General features: G+C 40.6%; 1 protein-coding gene across 2 annotated transcripts in view; it reads right to left on the bottom strand.

Moving 5' to 3' along the window:
- il7r (interleukin 7 receptor) overlaps positions 1-23,523 on the bottom strand; it is a 69,439-nt gene that overhangs the window by 22,501 nt on the left and 23,415 nt on the right. The window contains exon 1 of one of the 2 annotated variants that reach the window (XM_057853437.1): positions 7,008-7,047. The exons of the other annotated variant lie outside the window; for it this stretch is intronic. The gene's annotated coding sequence lies outside the window, so the exon portion shown is untranslated. Of the gene's footprint in view, positions 1-7,007; positions 7,048-23,523 lie in introns of those variants that run through there. 2 annotated transcript variants of the gene reach the window in all.

The raw sequence follows: 23,523 nt of genomic DNA, 5'->3' as shown, positions 1-23,523 counted from the left end.
GGGCAAATAAGTATTTAGTCAACCACTAATTGTGCAAGTTCTCCCACTTAAAAACATTAGAGGCTTGTAATTGTCAACATGGGTAAACCTCCACCATGAGAGACAGAATGTGGGAAAAAGAAACCAGAAAATCACATTGTTTGATTTTTAAACAATTTATTTGCAAATCATGGTGGAAAATAAGTGGTCAATACCAAAAGTTCATCTCAATACTTTGTTGTTTACCCTTTGTTGGCAATAACAGAGGCCAAACGTTTTCTGTAACTCTTCACAAGCTTTTCACACGCTGTTGCTGGTATTTTGGCCCATTCCTCCATGCAGATCTCCTCTAAATCAGTGATGTTTTGGGGCTATCGTTGGGCAACACGGACTTTCAACTCCCTCCACAGATTTTCTATGGGGTTGAGATCTGGAGACTGGCTAGGCAACTCCAGGACCTTGAAATGCTTCTTACAAAGCCACTCCTTTGTTGCCCTAGCTGTGTGTTTGGGATCATTGTCATGCTGAAAGACCCGGCCACGTCTCATCTTCAATGCCCTTGCTGATGGAAGGAGATTTTCACTCAAAATCTATCGATACATGGCCCCATTCATTTTTCCTTCACACCGATCAGTCGTCCTGGTCCCTTTGCAGAAAAACAGCCCCAAAGCATGATGTTTCCACCCCCATGCTTCACAGTGGGTATGGTGCAATTCAGTATTCTTTTTCCTCCACACAAGCGAACCTGTGTTTCTACCAAAAAGTTCTATTTTGGTTTCATGTGACCATAATACAGTACATTCTCCCAGTCCTCTTCTGGATCATCCAAATGCTCTCTAGCGTACCGCAGACGGGCCTGGACGTGTACTTTCTTCAGTCCCTGACGGCGCATTGTCTTACTGATAGTAGCCTTTGTTACTATGGTCCCAGCTCTCTGTAGGTCATTCACTATGTCCCCCCCGTGTGGTTCTAGAATTTTGGTCACCGTTCTTGTTATCATTTTGACGCCACGGGGTGAGGAGGGAGTTGAAAGTCCGTGTTGCTCAACGACAGCCCCAAAACATCACTGCTCTAGAGGAGATCTGCATGGAGGAATAGGCCAAAATACCAGCAACAGTGTGTGAAAAGCTTGTGAAGAGTTACAGAAAACGTTTGGCCTCCGTTATTCCCAATAAAGGGTACATAACAAAGTTTTGAGATGAACTTTTGGTATTGACCAAATACTTATTTTCCACCATGCTTTGCAAATAAATTCTTTAAAATTCAAACAATGTGATTTTCTGGGGTTTTTTTTCCACATTCTGTCTCTCATGGTTGAGTTTTACCCATGTTGACAATTACGGGCCTCGCTCATATTTTCAAGTGGGAGAACTTGCACAATTAGTGGTTGACTAAATACTTATTTGCCCCACTGTATATATTCCATGAATACATAAATTTATAAAATAATCAAATGCTAATCAAAATAAAATTACTAAAATTAAAATTAATAAATCCATAATTACACTCTGGTTATGGCACCCTGGTGATAAATGCTCATGCTTTAGTGCCTTTGACAGTGCTAGATGTCCAATCTATTTTGACTGGGAGAGATTGCAGCGATCGAACAATTTAGGGCCGTCAATGCAAGCCAAAGAGTTCAATGAGTGCCCTATGAAGGGTTAAAACGCCAAGAATTTTTGCTGGTTTGTGAAAATTGCCATCTAAAAGGATTTTAGTTGACTGTAAAGTAAACAGACTCCAGTAACTCGCCCACGCCAACCACACGCCTGAGGTTTGTATCTCGGCGCAACATCGCAAAACAGGCTTCAGCTGTGGTTTTGGTGTTTAGTCGCCTCCCTCGCCTGCATTGATAGGAATCTGATGAGCCACCTGTCTACGCTGGCTCCTGCATTCGTGGGGGCCTCAAGGTGCTGAGACAGAAGAATCGCGGGCGTAAACAGAGAGTCAAGAAGCTCAAGACCAAGGATTTTTAAAATCCAAATCTCATAATAATAAAATAATTAATGTAGTAGGTAGGAGTAGTGGTAGAAGTAGGTCATTTTTGGTGCAGTTTACAGTAAATACCACAAATCTCGCAGATCTCTGATTTAGTACATAATACCGGAATAAGCTGGAAAAACTACTGACTTGCCCTGAAGCTAAAGAAGATAAGATGCAAAAGTATACATCATGTAGTGTTCCCACTCTATATCACTCTCAGCTCTAATTGCAGCTTTTGTATTATTTTTTTAAGAGCAACTTTTTTTCATGTTTTTTTTTTTTTTTATATAAGTAATATGAAGTGTTTCTTCATTATCTTTAAATGCGCACGTTTGCACCTTTACTTATAGTGTGGTGTAAAACTAACAAAAAATGGCATTCAAAACCTTGAATTTGCTTACCTAGATGAATTGTTTACTATTTGCAAAACTGCTGCTTATTCTGAAGTGAGTTTCAAATGCTGTAATCGATTTTTCAGACTATAAGTTACAGTTTTTTTCATAGTTTGGCTAGGGGTGCGACTTATACTCTGGAGCGACTTATGTATGAAATTATTACATTATGATATCATTTCACATGTTATTTTGGTGTTTTGGAGTGACACTGATGGCTTGGTAAACTTGTTAGCATATTCTTTATGCTATAGTTATCTGAGTAACCCTTAATAGCTATGTTACGTTAACATACCGGCCACCTTCGCATTTCGTTGTTGATGCATCATGTAACATGATCATACTGTACACTTATTCAGAATGTTGTTCTCTATTGTATTTTTATTTTAAAATGTCATATCTGTTCTATGTGTTGGATTTTATCATGTAAATTTCCCCCAAAAATGCGACTTATACTCCAGTGAGACTTATATATGTTTTTTTCCTCTCCGTTGGGCATTTCATGGCTGGTGCGACTTATATTCCGAAAAATACGGTAATCATTTAGAGACAGTTTTCCTAAATATAGCCCAAATTGTCTATTTCGAGCCTCTTAACGGTAAATATTCCCCATTTTCCTTAGTCCTCGATGAATTTATCCTTGTAATGAATATTTGCAAAAATCTTTGATACATCAGTGATACAATGATTTTGATACAGCTGCATAATTACATAGTCTTCATAGTTTAGAGCTCAGATGTTCAGTAAAAGACAAGACCTAGTATAAATGACCTAACCCTCATGTGAAAGATGTTTATTAAAGAATCTAAATGTGCAAATCATTCATTTCTTCGACCTCTGATCAAGGAGTAAATTATGTGTCAACACAAAAAAAAAAACCTTTGACCGCGCAGCCATTGTGTGGCAAATCTTTCACACGTGTGGAGGACATAAAAGCTGATACACTCAAAATAGGTAAAAAGGACAAGGGGTTAGACAAAATAATGGAAACACTTAACATTATGGCATCATAATCATTGAACATAACTGTTAAAGAATGGCATGAGGAACATTGTAATGAAGTTGAGCATCTCCTATGGCTGGCGAAATCCCCAGACCTCAACATTATTGAGCATTTATGGACAGTTTTAGAGATTCAATGAAGACGTTGATTTCCACCGCCATCGTCTTTAAAAGAGTATGAGGGTATACTGACTGAAGAAAAGCCTAAAATTCCTTTGGAAAAAAAATCACATGTTGGATGAATCAATGCCTTGGAGAATTGAGGCTGTAATTGTTGTGAAAGGTGGACCTACAGCATATTAAATTAGTTTTTGTTGTCTTTTTAGGGTGTTTCCATTATTTTGTCCAACCCCTGTAGCTCAGAAAATGGGCACACACTTGTCGTAGTTTCTGTGCAAGCTGTCTCTGTCTTTCTTCGTTCTGTCAGAAACTCAGACGAAGTCCGCTTCACTTCCTGGGTCGATCAAAACGTGTTTCTTCAATAGCCACGCATACGGATGTGGATAGCCAATGCATGATAGTTGGCAAGACAATCTGCCATATAATTGGAAAAATAGTGCTGGAATTTAAAAATGTCTAACAACAGCTGTTATGACGAGCTCGGAAAATATTGGCTTTTTAAAACGTTTTTTTTCACTATGACACAACGCACTTTAAATGTAATAATTATGACAAGTTTTAAACATGTTACTGTCCCACCGAATTATTTTCAAAATAGAATAAAGTACTGTACTGTAGTAGAAAAATGCTTGGCTTTATTAAATGCTTATGTTGCCTTCCTTGGCTGTGACTCTTGGAGTGACATGTGGAAATTACAAACTGCTTAGGATCACTTTTAACATGTGGCGTTTATTGCCGCGAACACAACACGTCCAGCTGCCTCGAACGTCGCTACACAGACACATGCATTCCAGCGCTCGCTTCCTTATCCCCCCACCCGCACAATGCGCACACAGAACCTGTCTGTTCCAACACAGCACATCATTGAGTGAGTCTACTCAAATCCTCTCACTTACACACAATGAGATGCCACAGCAACTGTTTAACAAGTTAAGCGATGATTGACGCATGCAGCGCTTTTAAAGCCAATAACTCTGACGAGATCAGACACAAACATCTGTCAATGTCGTTAACTTTAAAGGGTATTAAAACACTAAGGGGCTGTGAGATATCAATAGGACCGTTATGTGGCAAGATAACAAATATTAATAAAGTTAACAACAACAAAAAAAATCACATTCATGAGCAATTATCGAAAATAGATCGAAAATTATGAACATTTCCGAAAGTATTACGGAAACAGCCGAATGGGGTGGAGACGTCATAACAAGGAAACGAAAGGTCGAGGCAGGTGCAATCGTTGTTTATCGACGAGAGAGTTGCGTTCGTGTTTAATCAAAAAATCGCTAAAATGGTTCAAACCTGTCATGCTATGTGGTCTACAAATAGCCATTTGTCGCAATGTAGTACCCATGAGTTCCCGAATGCGAGAAAAAGAGCTGGACTACGCAGACAATGAGTAAAGTTCGTCCGTGCTAAGAGGGCTAATTTTGCAGACCCAGCCTCCGGCACGGTTTTGTGTGGTGCGCATTTTACACCTGAAAGCTATTCGTACTATGGACAAATGAAATCAGGTTTTGCTAAGAAATTGCTGATGAAAGCAGCCACCAAACACGCGCAGCCACCTAAATGTCCCGAGATATCAAGAAACAGGATGACTGGCTCAGATGAGACCACCCCAGGCTAACCAGAGGAGCGGAGCAGCCAAGCTCGAAATGGCCAGAGTGAGTACTCTTTTATAATAAAAACATATCACGCATTGGATATAGGACTGGACACATGTATAAATTATCGCTCGTAAAATATATAGAACAAATCCTCGAATCTCATTCATATTTGTGTCTGTTGGCAGAGCGAAAACCTATGATAACACAATAAATGATAATTATTCTATACATTACATTACTTTGCGGTCACGGTGTATCAGCTGAACAAAAAGAAATGCAAAACAAACCATTCGGTGTTTCCCACACGATGTTGCCGGTGTTTCATCAGTGTGATTGCTCCTCTCAATGATCCTTTCATTAGGCTGCATTGGCTTTCGTTTGGGCTCAAATTGATAACCCAAAACACCAAAGAAAGGTTCATAACTCTCCTCGTCACCATTAGAAGAATGTTCGTTACGTCGGATTCGTCGCTGCAACTAGAAACAAAATTGTCCGCTATCATCGCCGCCATTCAGTACTAAGCACTGAGCCGGTTGTTTCCTTGTAGTGACGTCACGCACACAATATGCTAGATTTCCGGGATCTCGTGAGCGGGTCCTTTTAGCTTGACAGTTGATCCAAATTTCATTTTCTTGGTGTTGCGATGTGTGTAATTACACGAAGTGGCATGATATGAATCCAAAAGGCATGCGTTTATGGATAAATGATGGAATATTAGCATTTCCCCAGGTGTTGTCATACCCTTTAATAAGCAACTCCAGTGCACTTGGACTGCCTGCCTGAGGAACAAAGAGCAGGGAGAAGGAGGGAGGGAGGGAACGAGAGTGAGACTAAGCGATCGGCTCGGTACAGCTCATCTGTATTTTTTTTTTTTAATTGAAAAAAAATCCGTGATGGACTGAGGGTGCGAAGTTTGAAACGCGAAGTAGCGAGGGATCACTGAAGTGTCTTTTCACTTTATCAAACAAGAGTCTTTCCGCTGGGATGCACATGATCAAGCTCTTGTCTATGTCTTTGAAAACAGGCGGTTCGCTAAAGTCTTGAATCCTCAAATTCCAAAAATGCCTTGCAACTTGCTGAACTTATGCAATTATTTGACTTAACTTAAAAGTTAAAGGGAAAGACAATTGTTAGTACTACCTTAGTAATAGTACCTTCATGTGAAACATAGTCGCTCACTTGAAAACATGAATTTCTTCGATCTCTGATAATAGGGAAAATAACGTTTAAATACATACTGTAAAATGACAATCAGTGACATCAGTTATATCCATTCACATACACAGATAAACTGAAACACTGGTGCATGTGATTTTTAACACTAATGACATCACGGGAAAGGGCAGGAGATACTCACATTTGATTGGCTAAAATAGTACCAGTGTTGATGAAATGTCCACCTCCATGCTGGGCGGCCACTTCCTGAAAATCTGGCTTTTATTGATCTTTTTCTTCACTATCACACATTTGAAAAACGCAACCTTTATTCCGCTGGGATGCACATGATAAAGGTGATTATCTGCACATACTGTATGATGTGTGATGGACACGTTGTAAAAGAATTGCATCACTGAGTAAACTGCAGCACTATGTAGCTATGGAGCTGCTTCCTGTTCAGGATGGCGCTCAACGCCGACATGCTAAATCTATTTCAGTCTCGTCTACGCCGTGTAACCGCAACGTTAACTCCCACACCAATGCGTTTTAGAGAAGCCACACCAAATCGAGCATGTCTTTCAAGTTGGTGCTCTGACAGTCACACGGACGTCGCATTAGTGCTGTGTGTGAAAACTACTTCCTGCATCCCCCACTTGTCTTTGTTCAAATGTCTCGGTCGAACTTGGCTTCTCTTTAAATGTGTGAGAAGCTTCAGAGCTCTTGTCACCACATCCTCTAGCTTAATTTCTCTTTTATTTAAACTCACCTCGTGCTGACGTACTTGTTGCTGTTAGATTATTTTGCGGTCATAATGCTCTGATTCAGTGAGTAAGAAGCTTAAACCTTAATAGGGCACTCATTTAACTCATTGATGGCCCTTGACTTCCAATCCATTGTGACTGGGAAAGGGATTGGATATCGAGCGGGCATTCACAGCCAGTCCTCATATTTTAAATCAATTGGACATCTATCGTTGTCAATGTTAGGCAGTGTTTTTATAATATAATAAAAAAGAAACTTTATTGCAGGCTATAACCGTAGTGTATTTCTGTTTTTATTTATTTTAACCGCATTTATTTTGTTTTTTTATTAACATATTATTAATTTAGTTTTATTTATTCATTAAAATGATATTTTTAAAATACTATTTATTCACTTAGGTTGTCCATTCATTTTCATGGGTGACAATCCATCTCTATTTTTTGTGAGCCCACTAAATGTGGCTGTGTAGCCCAATCCGCAATCCACACGCAATCCACATCACCACAGGCATAACAGATGAAGACACTTGGTGTGATTGCGGCACTGGCTTTATGTCTTTTTTGGCGTTTCCTGAGCCATCAGTCACCTCAGTCCACCTCAAGTTTGTGTACGCCTTGTTGGAGGAGCTGCCACCAGATGGATGGAGTGGGTGGTTTCCAGCTGGGTCAGGTTCAGGCCACAATTTTCATGGTAGCCTTCACCTGGTCTGTATAGCGCTTTTTCGGCAGTCTTACCAAGGGACAGCCAAGATGGAGCTGGACATAAATTGCTTTTTGTGTCTCCGGCATCTTGACTGCATGGCCCAGTCAACGAAGTTTGTGCTGGGTGAGTGTAGCCCTCCAAACCAGAGGTTGCGCGAGACTTTTTCGTTGTCTGTCATTTTGACTGACAGGGTCATAAAAATCATAATCTAGTCATAATCTATCACTTAAATTTTTAAAATGATAATAATGACATTGTGGTGACCCTTTGCTTGGCATAATTCACCTTCCGTACTTGTGTGTCCATTTGGCCGAGCGCGTTACCGGCTACGACAGTCACGTGACAGAGACACTTAAGAGCCGCGCGCGTTCCGGCTTGAATAGAGAGTTCACAGAGAGCAGCAGAGCTACAGTGGCTGGACACAGCAATTCGAGCTAACAAGACTCTTAACATTGCATACCGCTTCAACATATTCAATAGTATTTAGTTTTAAAACATTTTAAATTAATATTCTGTCCAAACAAGCTTAACAGAGAATCCACACCGTGCCATCACACATGCAGATGAATATTTTTCTCCGCAGTGACAAAAACAGCTGACTGTGGCCCGAGTAGGTAGGCTACATATGGAACACTGAAATTAACAGTTCACCTGCAGTGGCCTGAACGGAGTCTTACACCTTCTTCCTGGTGCGCATGGACTTGAATTGCGTGCCCGCTTGTGCAGTCCCTGTTTTTTCACCTCTTTTGTCAACACCATCGTCGTTTTGGGGCTTTTTGAAGAAACTTCGGACACTCAGTTGCCTTGACATTTTTCAGAGTAAGGCCAACGACGTCATGCATCAAGAGAGACAATAGCTAATTAATATGCTCACTCACCACCCTGTGGTCTGGGGTATGAATTGCAACCTGTCAAAATGACAGATGGACTTCAGTTTTTTCCGTCACCGTTTTAAAAAAATCGGTCAACGACGGAAAATATTCGGTTAACGCGACCCCTGCTCCAAACAGATGGTTTTGCAGAGTATTTTGGTTTAGGGGATTTCCAGGGCTATCTCTAGGATATCTCTAGGATGCAGTATAGGGGCTTGATGTGGAAGGCCTCCAGCCTTTGAGGTGGCGGCTGTACAGGGTCCATGCTTCACAGCTGTAGAGGAGGGGTTGTCATAGCAACAGCCTGATAAACCGTAGTCTTAGTGTGGAGTTTGAGATCTTTATTTTGAAAGACTCTTCTCCTGAGTCTGCTAAAAGATACTGATGCCTGTTTGAACCGGTTTTGAATCTCTCTGCCGATACTGAAATCATCGGCGATTGGCGAGAAAGCTGACCAGGTATTTGAAAGAATCCACTACTGTAAGTGGCTTATTGGAGATGGTGAAGGTTGGTGGGCGAGATGGAAGAGGGAATACCCACTGACATATAACCTCAGTCTTTGCCACATTAACAGAAAGGCCCAGTCTACCACTGGGACTCAGAGCAGCTGAGAGACTAGTTTGCTGTGCTTCTGGTGTATTGTGTTGTGTGTTGTTCTGGCAACAACTGCACAGTCGTCTGCATACTGGAGTTCGAAGACTTGCTCTGATCTTACTTTCGTGACTGCTTGGAGCTGTCTGATGTTGAAGTGATTTCCATCAAGTCGGAAAACTATAGCAACCCCACTGTCCTTCTCGATCATGGAGCAATTGCGTCACACACAGAAGGAAGATATTGAACAGAGCTGGTGCGAGGATGCATTCCTGGCAATAGAGCTCGACCGATATGAGTTTTTCAGGACCGATGACGATTATTAGTCGTTAGAGGGGCTGATAACCGATTTTTGGAGCCGATATTCATTTGCAGTAAAAGTCTAAAAATTGGCATAAAAATGAATTATGCAAACACTGAACTTCATTGAAATGCCTAAAGCATGTTTATTGATAGACACAAATTAAAAATAATAGCTCCAGTGCCTGAATTTCCTAGACTCAGAAACATCTTTTATAAAGTTGAATAAAGTCTTAAATAAGTAGCTCTCTGGAAAAAAAAATAGTGTTGTTCTAAAAAATAAAACCAAAAAAAAAGTTTTAAACATGTTACTATCCTACATGGCACCATCATAATATCATTTACCGGTCAAATCCGCTCACTGCTGAGAACAGCCACGCACAGACACACAATGAGTTGCCACAGCACACTAGTATTTAACAAGCTAAACGATGATTGACACAATCGGTGTCTTTGACGGTAACTGCCAAGCTTCTCTGGCAAGATCAAACCTTCAATGCCTGTCAACCGTCTTTAACAAGCACAACTTTTAGTGCACTGCTGACCAAGAAAAGCGGCATGAGGGAGAGTGAGGCTGTATGAGCTTGAAGCAGAAAAACATAATTTTAATTGTTTTAATCAAAAACTCCATCCTTTTCACCTGATTCCGGTCCTCTGAAAAGTGGCGCAATCCCTAGTCCCTATCCCAATTTTTAAATTGAGTTTATAATATCGACCGGCCGGATTTAAAAAAGGCCAATACAAATACAGTGGGGCAAATAAGTATTTAGTCAACCACCAATTGTGCAAGTTCTCATACTTGAAAAGATTAGAGAGGCCTGTTATTGTCAACATGGGTAAACCTCAAGCATGAGAGACAGAATGTGAAAAAAAAAAAAAAAAAAAACTGAAAATTACATTGTTTGATTTTTAAAGAATTTATTTCCAAATTAGAGTGGAAAATAAATATTTGGTCACCTACAAACAAGCAAGATTTCTGGCTGTCAAAGAGGTCTAACTTCTTCTAACGAGGCTCCACTCTTTACCTGTATTAATGGCAAATGTTTTAACTCATTATCGGTATAAAAGACACCTGTCCACAATGTAGGTCAGTCATACTCCAAACTCCACTATGGCCAAGACCAAAGAGCTGTCGAAGGACACCAGAGACAAAATTGTAGACCTGCACCAGGCTGGGAAGACTGAATCTGCATTAGGTAAAACGCTTGGTGTAAATAATCAACTGTGGGAGCAATTATTAGAAAATGGAAGACATACAAGACCACTGGTAATCTCCCTCCATCTGGGGCTCCATGCAAGATCTCACCCCGTGGCCTCAAAATGATAGAACGGTGAGCAAAAATCCCAGGACCACACAGGGGGACCTAGTGAATGACCTAAAGAGAGCTGGGACCACAGTAACAAAGGCTACTATCAGTAACACAATGCGCCGCCAGGGACTCAAATCCTGCACTGCCAGACGTGTCCCCCTGCTGAAGAAAGTACACGTCCAGGCCCGTCTGCAGTTCGCTTGAGAGCATTTGGATGATCCAGAAGAGGACTGGGAGAATGTGTTATAGTCAGATGAAACCAAAATAGAACTTTTTGGTAGAAACACAGGTTCTTGTGTTTGGAGGAGAAAGAATACTGAATTGCATCTGAAGAACACCATACCCACTGTGAAGTATGGGGGCGGAAACATCATGCTTTGGGGCTGTTTTTCTGCAAAGGGACCAGGATGACAGATCTGTGTAAAGGTAAGAATGAATGGGGCCATGTATCGAGAGATTTTGAGTGAAAATCTCCTTCCATCAGCAAGGGCATTGAAGTGGCTGGGTCTTTCAGCATGACAATGATCCCAAACACACATCCAGGGCAAAAAAGGAGTGGCTTCGTAAATAGCATTTCAAGGTCCTGGAGTGGCGTAGCCAGTCTCCAGTTCTCAACCCCATAGAAAATCTGTGGAGGGAGTTGAAAGTCCGTGTTGCCCAACGACAGCCCCAAAACATCACTGCTCTAGAGGAGATCTGCATGGAGGAATGGGCCAAAATACCAGCAACAGTGAGTAAAAAGCTTGTGAAGTGTAACAGAAAACGTTTGGCCTCCGTTATTGCCAACAAAGGGTACATAACAAAGTATTGAGATGAACTTTTGGTATTGACCAAATACTTATTTTCCACCGTGATTTGCAAATAAATTCTTTAAAAATCAAACAATGTGATTTTCTGGGGTTTTTTTTCCACATTCTGTCTCTCATGGCTGAGGTTTACCCATGTTGACAATTACAGGCCTCGCTAATATTTTCAAGTGGGAAAACTTGCACAACTAGTGGTTGACTAAATACTTATTTGCCCCACTGTATACGCCAAATTTCCAAATATCGGCCCAATAGATCGGCTGTCTATCTCTACCTGGCATACACCGGTCCGCACCATGAAGGGTTCCGATGCACGGCCACCAATCATCACACATGACATCAGCCCATCGTCAATTTGACTGAAGGTGTTGACAAATTTCTCTGGGCATCCAAACCTCAGGAGCATATTCCAGAGGACCTCCCTGTTGACTGAGTCAAGGCCGTCGACAGATCAATGTAAGCAAGAGAATCTGGTGCTGTTTTAAAATTCTGTGTGTTGCGTTTTTATTTTCTGAATAATCTCCTCCACCATTTGTTATAAATTTAATTTTCGATGAGGACCGACTTTGTAAGGAGATTGCAGTATTCTTTAACGGGCAATATGCACCCAAATAATTTGATCTAAATCAAAACTGCAGGTGGGAAAGGAACCGTCACACAGAATGGTGTGCTTCATTTAAAAGTGTGACAGTAGCACAAATGTAGACGGGCCTAAGTGTAGTATTCCACCCAATTAAAATCTATGCAGTGTACCACTTATTCTTTTTAGGGTCAGAAAGGTGTGGGAAACTGACAAGCCTAACAGCCTGCTAACATATTCGAGGTGTTTGAATGATTAATTGGAAGTAGTACTTGGCAAGATGGCCACTGTCGCTGCTCCACGGAGTGTTATACCTGCTTAATAGTATGGCTGGGCAATTTGTCACCTCTATGAAACCCCAATTTTTTTTTCCATAGCGTAAAATCTCAATTATTTCCATGTTTTTTGTGTTTTGACTGTGTTTTCAATTGGTAGTTCAGATAATCTGCAATGAGAAAAAAAAGAAATTAAAGCAGGGTAAACATAGTGGGGTATGTCGTGTCATTTCCAGTTTTATTTTAAAGGCTTCATCCTCAGCATGTCTGTGCACTTGCCCTTCCTATTGTCAGCTAATCTCCTCTTGTTTCCACCTGTTCCCCAATACCCCTTGTGTATAAAAAGTCTGCGTCTGCCTTGTCTTGTGCTAAAGTGTTTTCCAACCCAGTTTTCAGAGTCATCTTGGGTTTTTCCTCCATCTGGAGCGTTTTGTGTTTACTTTTTGATCATAGCTTGGATTTTTCCTGCAGTTTGGAGCACTTTGAGTTCGATCTATTTCTCCTCCCCACATGTAAGTGGAAGAACCTTTGTTTAAAAATAAGTTTTTTTTTCGCCTGAACTCCGCAGCTGAGTCCGCCTCGCCATCTCTCTTTGACACAGGGGTCTCAAATTGATGCCACAAAGGGCCGCAGTGGGTTCTGGTCTTTGTTCCAACCGATCCAGCACGGACACTTTAAAGGGTATGAAAACACCTGGGGGAAATGCTAATATTCCATCATTTATCCATAAACGCATGCCTTTTGTATTCATATCATGCCACTTCGTGTAATTACACACATCGCAACACCAAGAAAATGATAGAAATTTGGATCGATTGTCAAGCTAAGACGACCGGCAATCCCGGAAATCTAGCATATTGTGTGCGTGACGTCACAACTAGACAACACCCGGCTCAGTGCTTAGTACTGAATAGCGGCTATGATGGCGGACAATTTTGTTTCTAGTTGCAGCGACGAATCCGACGTAACGAACGTTCTTCTAATGGTGACGAGGAGAGTTATGAACCTTTCTTTGGTGTTTTGCGTTATCAATTTGAGCCCAAAAGAAAGCCAATGCAGCCTAATGAAACGATCATTGAGGGGAGCAATCACACTGATGAAACACCGGCAACAGATCGTGTGGGAAACACCGAATGGTTTGTTTTGCATTTCTTTTTGTGAAGCTGATACACCTTGACCGCATAATAAAGTAATGTATAGAATAATCATCATTTATTGTGCTATCATAGGTTTTCGCTCTGCCAACAGACACAAATATGAAAGGGATTAGAGGATTTGTTGTATATATTTTACGAGCGATAATTTATACATGTGTCCGGTCCTAGATCCAATGCGTGATATGTTTTTTATTATAAAAGAATACTCACTCTGGCCATTTCAAGCTTGGCTGCTCCTCTCCTTTGCTTAGCCTGGGGAGGTGGGGTGGTCTCATCAGTGCCAGTCATCGTCCTCTTTCTTGATATCTCGGGACATTTAGGTGGCTGCATGTGTATGGTGGGCACCGCATCTGCTTTCAGCAGCAATTTGTCAGCAAAACCTGATTTCATTTGTCCATAGTTCAAATAGCTTTTAGGTGTAAAATGCGCACCACACAAAACCGTGCCGGAGGCTGGGTCTGCAAAATTAGCCCTCTTTGCACGGACCAACTTTACTCACTGTCTGGGTAGTCCAGCTCTTTTTCTCGTGTTCGGGAACTCATGGGTAGTACATTGCGACAAATGGCTATTTGTACACCACATAGCACGACAGGTTTGAACCATTTTAGCGATTTTTTTGATAAAAGATGAACGCAACTCTCTCGTCGACAAACAACGATGGCACCTGCCTCGACCTTTTGTTTCCTGGCTGTGACGTCAAAGCCCCATTCGGCTGTTTCCGGAATACTTTCGGAAATGTTCGTAATTTTCGATCTATTTTCGATAATTGCTCATGAATGTGATTTATTTTTTTGTTAACTTTATAATTATTTGTTATCTTGCCACATAACAGTTCTATTGATATCTCACAGCCCCTTAGTATTATAATTCTCTTTAACCAGTAAGGTTTCTGCTGAAACAAGCAGCACATGACTGCAATCAAATGTTTATACCTGTAAAATACCAGATTGGTGAAAAGCGCTTGTTTGGTTGGAATGAAAACGTACACCCAATGTAATTCTTTGAGGACCTTTGAGAGCACTGAACTCAGAGTCAGACTTTTTATTCACTTAGGAAGTTTTCCTCTAGCAAGCAAAGCTTCTCTCTGCATGTGAATACCTAAAATAGCAGAACCCAATGTATCAAAAAAAGTCAATTAAAAAAAAATAGAATAAGATCAATATTTTTTAAATTTGGTATATCATAATAAATAAAATTATAAATAAATATATATTATAAATATATTATAAATAAATAACAGGTTCATTCAACAACAGAAGTATAAAAATAACAATGGCTCACAAAATTAGGGAATTTCTTTCAGGTAGATATGATAGAGGAAAAAGAAAAAAAAAAAAAAAACTGCCCCTTCAGGGATAACAGGAATTTTTAATCTTCTCTGGTCCGGATTGTGTGCACACCTTGGCACAGTGGCGCTTCACAGAGAAGCATTGATAGTAAGAGAGGTAGAAGAATTGGCTTTGTTGCTATAACGATGTTTTCATATTTTTTTGAATGCCTTATGAGTAATTTTCTCTTATTATGAGTGTTTTGTTTTATAATTTCCCGCAAATTAATACAGCTTGAAACCATCAACTCTTGTTAATTAACTGTTTGCTATTCAGCCTGCATTTCTACTACGTTTGATCAGATAAATGCAGTATGTCAAGGCCGACATCCAAATTTGATCTCAAAATCGATCTTGAAATCAAAAGCATAAAATTGGCCAATTACGAGATGCTTCCCATAAAAACCGAATCAGCCATTAGTTGAGTAGTAAAGTCAAAAACCTGATCAAATAGTAAAGTCAACTTGTCAAAAAATCAGTTCAACCCTGACTAGAATTAAATTTGTTTCCTGACATGTGAAAATAAGCATTTCTTCTTGGAAAAAATAGCCATTTTTAGCATACTGTATAAATACAGTAATAGCATGCTGGGCAGATTAGAGAATCGGTGTACTGTATTTCTCAAAGCAGAGTTCTGTGTTCCAATGGCTATGAGGACCTCAGTGACAGGTAAACCACGGAGGGTGCGCGAGACAGCTGCTTGCTTTCAGGCAGTTGGCGCGAGCCACCCTGTCGTGGGAATCTTTCCCCACGTACGTTCTCACTCCTTGCTAGCTCGAAAGCACCCCACCAACAGGCTACGAGAGTTCTAAGTCATCATTTGGAACGATGGGATGCCATCAAATGACACATGAAATGAATCTATGTTGGCCTTTGGGTAGCTACAGTAAGGTAAACACATTTTTAGAAAAACCTATGTGGGATGTAACACATTTTTGTATTATTAATGTGAGTTTTTTTTTTTTATGTATTAACCTAATTATGTGGAACACAAGCCAAACTTTATTAACAGTATATTGTGCTATTCCCAAACAATGTTTCAGTATATGTACGTATATTTTACAATATTTCCACATATCAGGTTTAGCTCTGCTCTGGATGAGTGCTCTGATAAAAAGGATTGCCTATTGCCAGGAGGCTGTGATGAAAGGTGTGCGGATTATTGCTTTAGTCAATCTGATATCAGAATTCCCGTTGATAAAGAGGGAAATCACTGAAAAGTAATAAGTCTCAGGGTACTGCTTTCATAATTTCAAAGATAAATTCATGACGTTCTCATTTAGTTTTTACGCTTGACAGCCCCGCAGATCCTTTTTGGAAGTAATATACAGCTAATACAATCTGATTATGAGTGCCTACTTTCAGTTGGCTTTGGTATTGTGAGTCACTATTATGCACGGGTAAATGATAAATGGGCTGCTTTGCATATCGTTTAACTTTTTACCTCTGGTTGTTCACTTTTTAAGTAAAGAAAATGTAATTTTACATTGTACCAATGTTTGTTAAGTCATCATTTGGTAGTCTGTAGTGCGTTTTTTCTTTTCCTGGTCCTCATTTTGCTTTCTGCACCATCCCTCCACTCCGAGCCGCCAACATACATCACCTCGAATCGGCCACGGTTTCCTTCTCTCTCTGCATTTCGACGACATATTATTACTCACACTAGCCATCCATCCAGTCAGATCCCTCCCACCCATGCACTTTTTCATTACTCTTTATCACTCCAGCATCTCTTATTCCGCCACACTCTGTCCTGCATTCCTCTATGTGAATTATGCCTTATTTATTAATTTTCCTCTTCTACGCAAACACGTATGCGCACTGCGTGCTCTTTGTTCAGTGGGATTCGTCAAGTGTGATGATTGTAGCCCTAGTTTAAAATTTAGGCAAAAGGTAAGAGTACACAAAAGAATAATTTTATCAAACGGTTGTGCGAGAGTGGCTTTTTCTCAAATCCTGTACATTACATTTTAAGGTAGAGTTCAGCTGTACAGTGACCCCTTGTTTTTCGCGGTTAATGGGACCATAACCCGCCGGAATAAGTGAAAACCCGCGAAGTAGTGCCCCCTCCAATTTTTTTTTTTTTTTTTTTTTTTTTTGTATGCTCAATGTATTTATTTAGATTTAGCATTGGAAAGATATATATACCGTATTTTTCGGACTACAAGTCGCTCCTGAGTATAAGTCGATCCAGCCATAAAATGCCCAACGAAGAGAAAAAAAACATACAAGTCGCACCGGAGTATAAGACGAATGTTTGGGGGAAATTTACTTGATAAAATCCAACACATAGAACAGACATGTCATCTTGAAAGGCAATTTAATATAAAAATACAATAGAGAACAACATGCTAAATAAATGTACAGTGTACAGTGCATGAACAACGAAATGTGAATATACTGTCCTACGCTACGGCTCGGTCCTGGCTATACAGCGAACTCCCAAAAGACAATGCTGGACGTCCGTATAATTTGCTGAATCAATTTGGTCCTCGATAGAAAACAGGTTCGCATCAACGTAAATAAATGATAATAAGGTACTATTAGTAATAAGTAACAGGTTAGCATGCGTTCGCTATCATTAGCACATCGTTCAAACAACCACACAACTGGCTCTAAGTGTCCGATCGCGGGTGGAAAACACACAACAACAACAGAAAAGATGATACACGCAGGCGTTGCCTCTGTAGAGATGATTTAAAAGCATAAACAATGAAAGTAGGTTCGCAGCCGTCTATTCTCTCTCGCTAACTCGCCCACTCACTCACTCAGAGCTACGTAGCTGTCCGTCTTCTTCTGGCGTGTGAGCACTCTTCTTCACGTAAACAAGTGCGAGTGTGCCCTCACGTGGGCGTGAAAGCGCCACAAACTAAATGCATCCATTTCAAGATAAAAAAGTCAATAATACAACTGAACATACACTGCCAAAGGCAGAACGCGAACGTGGCCATAGCTATAAAGAGTTATTCAGATAACTATAGCATAAGAACATGCTAACAACTTTACAAAACCACCAGTGTCACTGCAAAACACCAAAATAACATGTGAAATTATATCATAATGTGTTAATAATTCCACACATAAGTCGCTCCTGAGTATAAGTCGCACCCCCAGCCAAAATATGAAAAAAAACGTGACTTATAGTCCGAAAAATACGGTAAGACATGTTTTTTCACTTTTTTCCTCATAGTATAAATTTTAAAAAAATGTCTATAGTATATATTTTAATTACTGGTTTTCAAGCACTTCAAATATAATATTATGATACGTTTTAAACATGTTACATCCCACCAAATTATTTTTAAACAAGAATAAAGCGGAAAAATGCCTGGCTGTATTAAATGCTTTATTGAGTGAGTCCACTGAAATCCGCTCAAGCTGCTCACTTACACACAATGAGTTGCCACAGCAACTGCTTAACAATTTAAATGATTATTGACGTATGCGGCGCTTTGAAGCTCGCTTCTCTGGCTACATCGAACATCAACGTCTGTCAATTGTTGTTAACTTTAATTAGCAACTCCGGTGCACTCACTGCCTGACCAACAGAGAGCAGAGAAGGGAGGGAGAGCCAGACTACACTTGAGACAGCTCATCTGTTGGTGTTTTTTTTTTTTAATTGAAAAAAAATCCGCAATGGACTGAGGGCGCGAAGTTTGACGCGCGAAGTAGCGAGGAATCACTATAGTTAACTTCATAATATACAGTGTATCACAAAAGTGAGTACACCCCTTCGCATTTCTGCAGATATTCAAGTATCTCTTTTCATGGGACAACACTGACAAAATGACACTTTGACACAATGAAAAGTAGTCTGTGTGCAGCTTATATAATAGAGTTAATTTATTTTCCCCTCAAAATAACTCAAAAAATAGCCATTAACATCTAAACCCCTGACAAAAAAAGTGAGTACACCCCTATGAAAAAGAGTAAATCCCTAAATGTCCAAATTGAGTACTGCTTGTCATTTTCCCTCCAAAATGTCTGCCATCTCATCACAGAAGCCCAATGTGTGCGTCACGAGCAAGATTGACGCACCAACTCTTGCAATCAGTTCTCCCGGCCACTCCAAGGACAGAGAGCAGGGCGCTCTGTCCTAAAACAAGTAGCGTCTCGCCCAGCCCGGATAACAAGCTGATAGCGGGCGCTTGGGACGTCAAGACCAGTGTCGGACGCTGTGGCAACCATGTCCCAGCAATGAAGGAGGACACACGAACCCAACCGCCAAAAACTGGCCACAGAGGGATGATCCCAAAACAACACCCACCACACCTTCGGCCCGGCCCACTCCACCACAGCCTTCAAAAAGATTGGACATTGATATAACAAACGGTTCGCTGCTCGGGATCATTGCTATGTACAGTAGCCTTTGTTTTGACAACCCTGGATCCAGAATTGTCCCTCCGTCGTCTGTTTTTGCCTTGTTTTTTGACCATTGTCGACGAATAAATTGTCAACCTGTTTCCGGTGAGCCTTCTTCAAACTTCTGGAACATGGAGTCAGTACAAAGGGTTAACACAGGAAGGGAACGCGCGGAAAAATCAGCGGAGCACCATTTCCATTCAGCTGTCGCTTTTTCCATGCGGCTTGGCGGGGGGGCCGAATTTCTTCAGAGGTCAGCCTGTTAGTGCTCAGCCAATGCGCCACACTCTGCATCAAATTGGTGTGCATCAGACCATAGGACATGGTTCCAGTAATCCATGTGCTTTATTGACATGTCATCAGCAAACTGTTTGCGGGCTTTCTTGTGTACCGTCTTCAGAAGAGGCTTCCTCCTGGGGTGACAGCCATGCACACCAATTTGATGTAGAGTGCTGCGCTTGTGTACCGTCTTCAGAAGAGGCTTCCTCCTGGGGCGACAGCCATGCACACCAATTTGATGTAGAGTGCGGCGTATGGTCTGAGCACTACAAGGCTGACCCTCCACCTCTTCAATCTCTGCAGCAATGCTGACAGCACTCCTGCAACGGGTCACATGACGTTTTGGAGGGAAAATGACAAGCAGTACTCAAGTTGGACATTCAGGGATGTACGCTTTTTCATAGCGGGGTACTCAATTTTGTTACCAGGGGTTTAGAAATTAATGGCTATATTTTGAGTTATTTTGAGGGGAAAATAAATTAACTCTATTATATAAGCTGCACACAGACTACTTTTCATTGTGTCAAAGTGTCATTTTGTCGGTGTTGTCCCATGAAAAGCTATACTTAAATATATGTACTTTTATTCTTTTAATGCCGTTCATGAATATTTTTACGTCCTTTCTTATACATTTTTAAAAAATAATAATAATAAAACTGATTGTTTAGGGAGCGTTTACATCCGGGGATGTCATGTCGTGTAATGTAATGGATATATATTTCCCAATGACATCATAAGAATTCTTTTACATTGGTATACTCATCAAATTATGCAGGGGAAGTGGGACGACTGTATATCTGTCCCCTTCCAAGTTAGCAATGGGATCAGACAGGGGAGCATCCTATCTCCAATTTTATTCAATTTTTATATGAATGATCTGTCAGAACTGTTAAGAAAGTGTAAAACTGGCTGCATGGTTGCTGGGTTGGTGGTGAACCATCTAATGTGTGCAGATGATTGTGTGCTACTTAGCCCAAATTGGCCTGCAGCAGCTACTCAATGTGTGTTCCGGGTAAGAGAGCTATACAATATAAAATACAGTGGTACCGCAACATACGATCGCGTTGACACACGATCTTTCCAACATCCGACATAAAATTTGACTCGCCATTTGTTTCTACGTCCGACGACATGCTCGAAATGTATGACAGTGCCGCAGTTTCTTTTTTTTTTACTGCAAGACGGACAGACAGACGGCGGATTTTCTTGTGAGAGAAATCAACACAGGTGGTGAAAAAAGGTGACGCTTATTACTGAAATGAAGATGGAAATGATAGAAAAATATGAACATGGTGTGCGCATCCGTGAAGTGGCTCGACAATACGGCCGTAGAATGTCTACGATCTCCCACAGTCCTCCTCTGACCTCCGTTCGCTGGTCCTTATAAGTTATGGTGACAATTATTATTGTGGTAACATCGCCGAAGAAATCTTGCCTGGTATACCAGACTCACCGCTGTTCCAGTGATTGAGTCTGGCGACCGTCCAATGGATCAAATTCCGAGGGCGGAGCAAGCCACAGCAAACAGACAGCGGAGTGGACCAATCAGCGACGGGCATACGTGACGTTGTTAAAGAAACAAGTAATTAGCGTGTTCGAAGAATGGAGAAGTTTACTCAACATTCCTAGCGCGAGCCATGTTGATTGTTGTCAATGACTTGTTTCGATGTGTTTTTGGCAATTTAAAACTGGTTTACCGCGGATTGGAACATATTCTCAGCTTTCCCGTTCGCCATCTGTGTTGTTGTAGACACGACTTTCTACGCGCAAGAGTGACGTTACTCGTTAAGAACGCATCACGCAAATAAACGAATCTGATTGGACGATTGATTTTGTACCTTGTTCAAGAGGCCGTTAATGAGCTGGGTCCTAGACTATTTCTCATAGTGTTTGAAAAATACAGGGAGAATAGTCTGGCTATGCCAGGCAAGAAGAAATCGCCTGCTTCCTCAAGTTTCTAATTATTTACTCCAATAACTTGTGCAACATAACACGCCTACTGTCTGTTGACGCAAGCAACAAAACATTAGAAGACAAAGTAAAATCTCTATTGCACTCACTATTTCACTGCCACGTCAGCCACGCGCATATTATTATATTATTATTCCGATTTGTATTTATTATTTACTTTTTTTGCAATGTGTAATTGCCGTTTGTAATAGTACCGGCAGTATTTATTAAGGATTTAGGTGTAGGTTTTCGGGCTGTGGAACAAATTAGTGGAATTATCATGTATAGTTATGGGAAAATCCTGCTCGGCATACGAACATTTCGACTTACAAACAAGGTCCTGGAACGAATTAACTTCATCTGTAGAGGTAGCACTGTACAATGAATCAAAGAGTGTCATTATGAATTTAAGGACCATGGAGGACAAACGCTTGGTTTTCCCTGATTTTAAAATACACTGTAGTTTTAAAGTCCTATTGTCAGGTAAAAATACCTCGGTCATATGATCACGGACACGCTGACTGACAACGAGGACATATTTCGACAGTGTCACTCATTATACGTCCAAACCAATGTTCTCTCCCGAAAATTTGGTCAGTGCTCTAACGAGGTCAAGCCTTGTTCAAGGCCTATTGTACACCCCTCTACACTGTGCATCTGTGTTCAAATTATAATAAGACAAGTTTTTAGAGACTGCAAGTGCCATACAATCGCTCTCTGAGAATCTTGTTGAAAAGGCCCAGGTGGTACAGCGCCTCTAAAATGTTTGTAGCTGCTCGGGTGAAACCTCTCCAGTCCCTCCTAAGGGTGCTGATGTATAATTTTATTGATCGTTTGAAGGGTTCTAAAAACTTGACTGTCTTGGGCCTGACTAATATGTTGCACAGCTCTACATGCTGCTTGTCACTGTTTTGGAAACACTGGTATAGGTGCCTTTTAAAAGTCCTTGTATTGTATAGTGGCAACTTGGACATTGAGTCTGTTAATAAATCTATCCATCTATATTTACAATTATTTTTGTTACTTATTTATTGATTTTATAATTATTACGACTCAAATAGTGTTATTCATTGAAATATCTAATATAATAAGTCAAATTTACGAGGTCAGTATAAATAAAATTGACTTGAAAGTTGAATTATTGTTAAAGATCCCCCCCCCCCCCCCCCCCCCCGTATTTTAGTTAAGGCGAATGATCGCAGCCAACCCTCCCAGTCAAAATGGATTGGACATCTAACGCCAGCAATGGCAGCCAGTTGGTGGCTATCTTTACATGCAGAAAATATTCAAATATGGTCATTTTGTGTTTGTTATTTTTAAGACATTTTCATTATACAGTTGTGGTCAAAAGTTTACATACACTTGTGAAGAACATAATGTCATGGCTCTCTTGAGTTTCCAGTTATTTCTACAACTCTGATTTTTCTCCGATAGAGTGATTGGAACAGATACTTCTTTGTCACAAAAAACATTCATGAAGTTTGGTTATTTTATGACTTTATTATGGGTTAACAGAAAAAGTGATCAAATCTGCTGGGTCAAAAATATACATACAGCAACACGAATTAGCAATTTCTTGTGATTATAGACTTGAACAATTATTGACTTGAACAAGTCAGGAAAGTCACTTGGAGCCATTTCATAGAAGCTGCAGGTCCCAAGAGCAACAGTGCAAAAAATTGTTTGTAAGTATAAAGTGCATGGCACTGTTTTGTCACTGCCACGATCAGGAAGAAAACGCAAGCTATCACCTGCTGCTGAGAGAAAATTGGTCAGGAGGATGAAGATTCAACCGAGAATCACCAAAAAGCAGATCTGCCAAGAATTAGAAGCTGCTGGAACACAGGTGTCAGTGTCCACAGTCAAGCGTGTTTTGCATCTCCATGGACTGAGAGGCTGCCATGCAAGAAGGAAGCCCTTGCTCCAAAAGCGGCACCTTAAGGCTCGACTGAAGTTTGCTGCTTATCATATGGACAAAGATAAAGACCTTCTGGAGGAAAGTTCTGTGG

The sequence above is a fragment of the Corythoichthys intestinalis genome, chromosome 12 (genome assembly GCF_030265065.1).
Source record: "Corythoichthys intestinalis isolate RoL2023-P3 chromosome 12, ASM3026506v1, whole genome shotgun sequence".
NCBI lineage: Eukaryota > Metazoa > Chordata > Actinopteri > Syngnathiformes > Syngnathidae > Corythoichthys > Corythoichthys intestinalis.
Note: the sequence above shows the minus strand (reverse complement) of the source record. Positions and strands in the feature narration are given on the sequence as shown.